Here is a 10096-nt window from a genome sequence, read left to right as displayed (position 1 = left end):
AATAACAAGCAAGATACTTGCATATGCTGTAGACTGGACACAGTTGTAACAAACTGGAAACTTGCATAAACTGCAAACTGGTACTTTAAGGAAACTTGCATAAACTGCAAACTGGTACTTTAAGGAAATTTGCATAAACTGCAAATTGGTACTTTGTAGAAACAAACAGGAAACTTCCATAAACTGCAAATTGGAACTTTGTAGAAACAAAGAGGATACTTGCATAAATTGCAAATTGGAACTTTGTAGAAACAAACAGGATATTTGCATAGACTGCAATTTGGAACTTTGTAGAAACAAACAGGATATTTGCATAGACTGTGATTTAGAACTTTGTAGAAACAAACAGGATATTTGCATACACTGCAATTTGGGACCTTGTAGAAACAAACAGGATATTTGCATAGACTGCAATTGGAACTTTGTAGTAACAAACAGGATATTTGCATAGACTGCAATTTGGAACTTTGTAGAAACAAACAGGATATTTGCATAGACTGCAATTGGAACTTTGTAATATCAGGAAACAAGCAAGCAAAAGTACCTGAGTCAATCCTTAGGAAAGAGAGTTTTAGGCAAGATCAATTGCCAGGAAATCAGTCCCAAAATGAAACACAGTGCCAAGGGATTATCCAAAAGATTAGTCAGTAATTGAAGCAGAAATCAGGAACCAGGAAATCCAACAAATCTGTATTTCACATAGGATACAGGAGCAGAGAGTCTTTCAGAGTATCACTCTTAATGTCCAGGCCAGAATTGCAAACAAACATCCCAGATCAAGCAGGCTGCTGATTAAATGATTTGTTTCAGCTGGCAAGCAGGTGGAGCCAGAGAGCCAAAGTTGCAGCAAACAGAAAAACACAATATTCTTATCCTGTGATCAAGCCATCTGGTTGCACAGTGGGAAAACAACAGGCTAGGAAAGAACAGCAGCAGAAAATAGAGACAGGTCCCAGGTTCAATTCCAGGCTAAACCATGACAAAAATAGAGAGCGTTGTAGTTTTGGGGTTTTAAAGTTGGTGGGAGTGGGGTGTTAGAAAAAAACGGCACTGAAAAGTGCCTTTACATTGTTGTCTATGGGGACTGTGTGTTCCCATAGACCGCAATGTAGATATATATGTATATGATTATATACATATATATTTTTGTGTTAATATGTGTATATACATTCATATACATATATATTAAAAAATGCTGCCCATCGCTGCGCTACTTACCTCCTTCGCTGCGTGAGGTTCTGATGCTGTCTGTGACGGCATCAGAACGAGGCTCCCAGAGGAGCCTATGGAAGCGCTCTCTTGTGAGCACAATGCTTCCTAGCAATGCAAAAGCAAACTCGCGTTTGCATTGTGAATAACTTGTAATACCAGCGCACATTATCATGTGCTAGTATTACAAAGTGGAGCAATATTTAGTGCTCCACTTGTAATATGGCACATTGTGTGTTGTGTTTTGTTTTACATATACAACATGGAAGATAAGTTCTTATGATTTAGAGAAAAAACAGAATACAATAACTGTATGAGGTAGATTTACTATCAGTCGAACGGACATGCTCGACATCGCTAAATGCCGTCAGTGAGCATTTATCATTACACAAGCATTTCTAGTGAAATGCTTGTGCAATGCCTCCCCCTGTTAACTGGCGGCCAATCGGCCGCTAGCAGGGGCTGTCAATCATCCCGATTGTGTGTGGCGGACAGGTTAAGGAGCAGCGGTCTTATGACTGCTGCTTCTTAACTTCCGTTTCAGGCGACCCTGAAACAATGGGACTCCGAAGCAGCGTCCGCTGCTTCATAAATGGAGCCCTATGTCTCTTTTTACATAAACACACTTCTTATTTTAATAATTTGGATATTTTTACATAGTAGTCATAAATGAGAGAGAAATGCTGTGCAGCCTTCAAAGTACTTATGTGTAGTGTGATAGGAGCGCCTAAAGGTGGATTCCTGCTGCTAAAAAAGTTCTTCCCTCAAAGAGAACTAAATGGTGGATAAGAAGAAAAAATGGGGTTTATTTAGCAGCGCTAAAAAAAGCTAGGAAATGATGATACCAATCTAATTTATGTTTTATACAATCTATTTTATTTAAAAATTCTTATAACACATAAAAACAACAGCAAATGCTTTTCCTAATTAATAAAGGGACGTCTCCCTTATACAACACTTATAAAAACAGACTAGAACCATATAATCCTAGAATTTCAGGTATAAAGGAATTAATTCTATAGATAACATATGGCAAGCAACAAATTTCTAAGATAAATGGTGAATTAAATATTTAAAAGGCACAAATGTATCAATCCTAATAGCTTTACAGTTCTTCAGTAACAAATTCAGTTATAAAGTTACACAGTTACTTTCCTTGGACATATAATTGGCTCAGGTGTGCTGGATAGTTAAAAAGGCAAAAAACAGCCAATATTCTGATTCAAAGTACAACAATAGGCTGAATTCCAGAAAACCCACACAAAAAAACAAGGTGAGAAATAGAGATAGTAATTTACTGTCCGAAATAATAATGAATTGTGCCTTTATAGATTATTATTCATAAAATATAAAAATAAATTAGAAACAATTTGAAGAAGAATGATCTTTAAATCCGTTATTTAAACTTCAAGTTTCTATTAACATACATCTCAAATACTAAAAAAACAAAACAGTGATTTTAACTCCCCCCCATTTGCTGGTAAGACATGGCAGTGTTTTCTCTCCTTGTTTGCCAGCAGCACAAGCACAGATTAAGGAAATAAAGGCAGTATGATGGTAGGACATCCATCAGGATCACAATTCTTTGCCAATATTTAGGATGCCTGGATTTTTTGATCTTTCATTTATGAGAATTTGTTTTTGGCTGCCAGTAAAAACCACGGTTTAAGCTATTAGTCTCATTACTCAAATGTCAAGTGGGTGTAGTATTTGAAATATTTAACTAACTGATCAATTTCAAGAGGATCTTATTTTCTTCATTTAAAATCTAGAATCTACACTTTCACTCAGCTGTATCTATTTTGGACAGAGTGATGGCACAGTTTCAGTACCCCCACTATTTTAATTTATGTAAACTTGGCTTGTGGAAAAAAATGTTTGTTTTACATTAAAGGGGCATTATACTCCAACATTATTATAGGCTATTTAAATAAAGCATTAGGTATAGATACAATTTGCAATTGACATGCATTAACTATTTTGCAGCTAACTCTCCTAAAATGTGATAAACCATGCAGGGTGTTTCACTGAATATGTATACCTAAGTACTATACTTTAATCACTGAGCTATTGTTTTCTCCTTACTCCCTAACTGCCTACAGCCAGGAAGTCACTGACTGGCAATGCCTGGCTCACTAATGCTGCACTAAGTTATATGAGGTCTGCTGATAAACTATTGTTTTATTTGTAAATTATCATATTTCACTGAGAAGTGTGTGAGAAGTTTAGCTCCCTGTATGTAACCTCCAGTGCAGCAGTCAGAGTAGGCGTAGCTGTCTGATTTTAGGCAAATTAGCTTCTACACACAGGGAGCTAAACTTCTCACACACTCCTCAGCGAAATATGATCCTTAACAGCTGAAACAATAGTTTCTCAGTAGACCTCATATAACTTAGTGCAGCTTTAGTAAGCCAGGCATGTCAGTTAGTGACTTCCTGCCTGTAGGGGGTGAGGAGAAAACAATACCTCAGTGATGAGAGTATAGTACTTAGGTATACATATTCAGTGAAACACCCTGCATGGTTTATACCATTTTTAGGAGAGTTAGTTGCAAAATAGGCAATGCAAGTCAATCGCAAATTATATCTACACCTAGGGCTCCATGTACTAAGCCGTCAATTCATCCGTCATTTTAGACGCGGATAAACTCGCCGTTACTCGCCGCGGGCGAAATGGTGTCCGCTGTCACTATGTACTAATAATCCCCCAATAAATAGACAAGTCTAGCCCGCCGCGAGCAGTGGCGGATTATTGATAAATTTGACGTCTCGCTCGCCGCGACTAAGCTGATGTACTTTTAACTTTCAGTTGAATTGTCTGGCCAATTATTAACACGTGACATGCAAGGTGTCACGAACATCATAGTAGTCGCGGGAATAGAATTTTGCTCCTATAAAAGTTCAACTTATCTAAACAACTTTATTATTGTTCTAAATTTTTTGAAGAGTGATAACAGCGTTATTTTTGTAATATTTATTTACAATTTGGATATGGCTTCATCTGGATCTGATAATATATAAATATTAATATAAAAATAATTATAAAGATTGACAACTATACAATACAAATTTAAAATATAGATTACTCTTTAATTACAGTCAACAAATTTGGCGCAATTTATGTACATGGAAATGAGAGACAAATTAGACGCCAGTTATGCTGTACAATGCTGATATTACTGCCTTTTATATATGTCTAGACTGGCGTCTAGATTGACTTTCCTATTGTTTTGTACCTTGCCCGCCACCTAAAAGGTGGCGAGGCAAAAATAACGAGGTGGGAGCGGAAATTGTAGCGAGCGGACAAATAGATTTTTTAGTACATTCGTTTTTGGCGAGTTGGTGGTCAAATGTGTCTAATTACAGTGAAAAATGGAGCGGTAGCGAGGTTTGGCGGATAAGTACGCTCGCAATTTTAAAGATGCGAGTTTTAACATAATTGACGGCTTTGTACATATCAGTTTGCGAATTTTGACGCGAGATTTGTTGCGGGTAGCTCGCTGACTGCTTAGTACATGGAGCCCCTAATGCTTTATTTAAATAGCCTATAATAATTTTGGTGTATAATGCCTCTTTAAACCTGCAAACCTGCAAGGGCCACTTAGCTGATTTGACAGAGGCCCCCTGTTAAGGATGTAATTCTAATGATTTTTTTTATTTATGGCGATAACTGCACTGACATATTCCTGTGTTGTTGTAACATTATCAGCACGTAGGAAGTTTCTCAGGACCGATGGAGGTGGCAAAGCGCCCTGATATTTAGTAGGCATTCCCTTTTTCCTTTTTTAAAGAGTGGCTTCATGCCCTTTAATTAATGTGGTTTTACGTGGTTTTTGTTAAATATACCTAGGATCTTTACAGTGATCTAAAAATCTATAAAAATATGTAGGTGCCCTGTTTCAAGATGTATCCACTTCACTCATTTAGGCACTAGAACCAGTGCAGTAGATGACATCAGTAGATTTAAAGGAGCAATATATCTATATATCTAAGGTTTGTAGTGCAGCACCAACATTTCCACTTTGAAGCTCTCAGTTATGGGTTGGCTACAACTTCAGGAATGTTTATCAAGATCATAATCAGAAATTTGATGACAAAGAAACTTTGCTATCCAGCATAACTTAGATTTTTAATGGTGATGTTTGTAAACCATTTTAGTTTCCAAATAGGGCTTGATCATAGGCTAAAAAACAAAGCATTTTCCTAACAAAGGTAGAAGGCATTTATCATCAATATACTGGCAATGTCTACATAGTTGCTTTCATTTGAGATGGTCCAATGAGAATATTCATCTTATTTTTTCTGTTCATCAGTATCTCTCAAACCACTCATTTCTCTTGATGGATCTTCATCCATCTAGTCTGACCTAGTCTGATGGTGGGAGGGCACCATGGAATCATCTTTACAGTTTTCTATTTTAACCATCATTTTTCTATAAATCAATTTCCTTTCTAAGTTTTATTACTTTGCATACTAATTTACAAATATTATCTTTAATAAGACATACACTTATTGCACGTTACTATTATTAACGTAAGGCTTTTTTTTTCTGCTATTTCATTAGCACTTCCTGTGGTTTTATTGTATTATAATTGTTTTATTACACTATCACACCACGTTTCTCTGAATATAAAATTTAATAGGCAGATAAATTACATACAAACAAGCTGGCATCTTTGGTTTTATGTATTTCTCTGAAGGCTCACTGCTATATTTAGATAAAACACATTATTTTGTTGTATTTGAGACAGTTTTGTCTAGTGCTCTCCAAATTTGCTGGAATTTGATAAATAACAATGGCTTTTCTTTTTCTGTATTTTAACTCACTTATGTTCTATACAATAAAGAAGAAAGAATGTGCTTGCAAATGTCATCCTGAGTGGGTAATAATCCCTAGTAGTGATTGAACTAAAATAAAAATAAAAAGTTGTCCTTGAAACACACAGGGCCTAATTTTGTTAAGCGCTCCGGTCTGGTAAGATTATCTATGTTGTATTGTCAGTATTGCAAGGTCCCTCAAAGAATAGCAGGAAAGCAAATGTTTGCTTGAGAGCTGTTTATCTCGCTATGTAGAGTTCTGGATGTTAAGGAGAGACACATATACTGCTATATAATGCTTTAAAAAACTAAATACATAATATATATATACAGTTGTATGCAAAAGTGTAGGCACCCCTGACAATTTCCATGATTTTCATTTATAAATAATTGGGTGTTTGGATCAGCAATTTCATTTTGATCTATCAAATAACTGAAGGACACAGTAGTATTTCAGTAGTGAAATGAGGTTTATTGGATTAACAGAAAATGTGCAATATGCATCCATACGAAATTAGACAGGTACATAAATTTGGGCACCCCAACAGAAATATTGCATCAATATTTAGTTGAGCCTCCTTTAGCAGAAATAACAGCCTCTAGACGCTTCCTATAGCCTGTAATGAGTGTCTGGATTCTGGATGAAGGTATTTTGGACCATTCCTCCTTGCAAAACATCTCCAGGTTAGTTAGGTTTGATGGTTGCCGAGCATGGACAGCCCGCTTCAAATCATCCTACAGATTTTCAATGATATTCAGGTCTGGGGACTGGGATGGCCATTCCAGAACTTTGTACTTGTTCCTCTGCATAAATGCCAGAGTAGATTTTGAGCAGTGTTTTGGGTCGTTGTCTTGTTGAAATATCCAGCCCCGGCGTAACTTCAACTTTGTGACTGATTCCTCAACATTATTCGCAAGTATCTGCTGATATTGAGTGGAATCCATGCGACCCTCAACTTTAACAAGATTCCCAGTACTGGCACTGGCCCCACAGCCCCACAGCATGATGGAACATCCACCAAATTTTACTGTGGGTAGCAAGTGTTTGTCTTGGAACGCTGTGTTCTTTTGCAGCCATGCATAACGCCCCTTGTTATGACCAAATAACTCAATCTTTGTTTCATCAGTCCACAGCACCTTCTTCTAAAATGAAGCTGGCTTGTCCAAATGTGCATTTGCATACCTCAAGCGACTCTGTTTGTGGCGTGTGTGCAGAAAAGGCTTCTTCCGCATCACTCTCCCATACAGCTTCTCCTTGTGTAAAGTGTGCTGAATTGTTAAACGATGCACAGTGACACCAGCTGTAGCAAGATGATGTTGTAGGTCTTTGGAGGTGGTCTGTGGGCTGTTTTTGACCGTTCTCACCATCCTTTGCCTTTGCCTCGCCGACATTTTACTTGGCCTGCTACTTTTGGCCTTAACAAGAACTGTGCCTGTGGTCTTCCATTTCCTCACTATGTTCCTCACAGTGGACACTGACAGCTTAAATCTCTGCAATAGCTTTCTGTAGCCTTCCCCTAAACCATAATGTTGAACAATCTTTGTTTTCAGGTCATTTGAGAGTTGTTTCGAGGCCCCCATGTTGCCACTCTTCAGAGGAGAGTCAAAGAGAACAACAACTTGCAATTGGTCACCTTAAATACCTTTTCTCATGATTGGATGCACCTGTCTATGAAGTTCAAGGCTTAAAGGGATACTGAACCCAAATTTTTTCTTTCATGATTGAGATAGAGCATGCAATTTTAAGCAACTTTCTAATTTACTTCTACGTATTATCAATTTTTCTTCCTTCTCTTGCTATTTTTATTTGAAAAAGAAGGCATCTAAGCTAAGGAGCCAGCAAATGTTTGGTTCAGAACCATGGAGAGCATGTGTTTATTTGTGCTGTCCAATCAGCAAGGACAACCCAGGTTGTTCACCAAAAAGGGGCCGGCATCTAAACTAACATTCTTGCTTTTCAAATAAACATACCAAGAGAATGAAGAAAATGTGATAATAGGAGTTAATTAGAAAGTTGCTTAAAATTGCATGCTCTATCTGAATCAAAAAAGAAAAAAAATGGGTTCAGTGTCCCTTTAATTGGCTCACAAAACTAATTGTGTGTTCCAATTAATCAGTGCTAGGTAGTTACAGGTATTCAAATCAACAAAATGACAAGGGTGCCCAAATTTATGGACCTGTCTAATTTTGTTTGGATGCATATTACACATTTTCTGTTAATCCAATAAACCTAATTTCTACTGAAATATGACTGTGTCAGTTATTTGATAGATCAAAATTAAATTGCTGATCCAAACACCCAATAATAAATGAAAATCATGGAAATTGTCAGGGGTGCCTAAACTTTTGCATACAACTGAATATATATACAGTATATATATACAGGGGTAGAACAATATCACTATGTTTATTAGTCAGTGTTTAAAAGCTACTAGCCCAGAGACAAAAATATATAAAATATATAAATATTGGGTGGAATAACCATGATATTCAATAACAGCTTTCATGTGTCTTGGCATGCTCTCCACCAGTCTTTCATATTGCTGTAGGGTGGCTTTGTATGATAGCTTGTGACCATCCATCTTCCTCTTGATCACATTCCAGAGCTGAAAAAAACAATCCTCAAAGTTGGGGAACATTGTCAGAGCAGAAGGAAGCAACTTTTCTTCCACGATAACCTTATACATGGCTTGATTCATGCATCCTTCACAAAGAACAATCTGCCTGATTCCAGCCTTGCAGAAGCACCCCCAGGTCATCACTCATCTTTCACCAAATTTCACAGTGGGTGCAAAACACTGTGGCTTGTAGGCCTCCCAGGTCTCTGTCTAACCATTAGATGACAAGTGTTGGGCAAAGCTGAAAATTGGACTCATCAAAGAAGATGATCTGGAATCAGGCAGATTTATCTTTGTGAAGGACGCATGAATCAAGCCACGTACAAGGTTATCCTGGAAGAAAATCTATGTTTAACACTATTGTATAGTCCATCAGTAGTGGATGGGATAGATATTTAAATATGTATTTAATAGATAAATACATAACGTCTTGTACAGCTAAAAACTGTCAGAAATTCAAGAAAATGAAAATCACAATTGCAACATCTATAAATGGTGTTTAGCAATATCATCTGGATTTCTATCAGCAATCGGGTCTTTGTAATTGTGATTTTACAGTTTGCCTTTCCATCTTGTTTATTGGCAACCAAGATTATTAGCATTGTTTTTTATAGAACAAAAAAGTCCCCAAAAAAAGTGTTTTAAATAATTGCGATTCACTATATCTAGAACCTTGTGTCTCCATATTCTTATAGTAATAGATATTCAGCAAAGGTAAATGTGGTTCTATACATTGTGGCTTGGAACATTTGCCAATATTTTAAAGCTCGTTACTTAACGGTTTCATGATTTACAGCAGGGTTGGCCAACTGGCAACCCATGGGCTACATGCCGCCATTGGCACTAGTTTTTGCGGCCCTTCAGGAGAAGCTGAACTAGCAACATGTCCCATAGTTTTGTGTCCCTCCAATCTAGAAATATGTGCTTTGGTGTGACCACAACTCAAAAGATCCCTCTGGAGGGAAGAACAGCAATGAGAGGGTACCCTGCAACTTTAGCGAAAATTGGCCTTGTGCCACTGGACAATTTTTTGGATATATATTATTTGTTTGTTTAAATCCAATAAGTTTATATTTAGCCCTTAAGGCTTCTAAAATATTAATCTTCCCCCCTCTTTGTGCTAGGAGGTTGCCCATCACTCATTTACAATATGAGAACTGTTACACATTACAGAAGATGTCATTTCTGACCTGTTCTTGATTTTAGATGACAATTTTGACAAAATGGATAACCAGTTTTTCTCAATGAATATAAAAAAACCTATTAATCAAATATGCCCACTAAATCTATCAGGCCCATATACAAATGGCAGTCAGAATATTTAACCCTTTTTTAACACATCATAAATACCAAATACACACACACAAGGATAGCAAATACTGTTGCAGGGCCTTAGTCAGAGGCTTACTTGTAAATCCGTGTCATATATAGGTAATTAGATCCATTTGTGCA

This window comes from Bombina bombina, chromosome 4, assembly GCF_027579735.1.
Source record: "Bombina bombina isolate aBomBom1 chromosome 4, aBomBom1.pri, whole genome shotgun sequence".
NCBI classification, from domain to species: domain Eukaryota; kingdom Metazoa; phylum Chordata; class Amphibia; order Anura; family Bombinatoridae; genus Bombina; species Bombina bombina.
The sequence above is the reverse complement of the archived record's forward strand: the minus strand, read 5'-3'. Positions refer to the sequence as shown.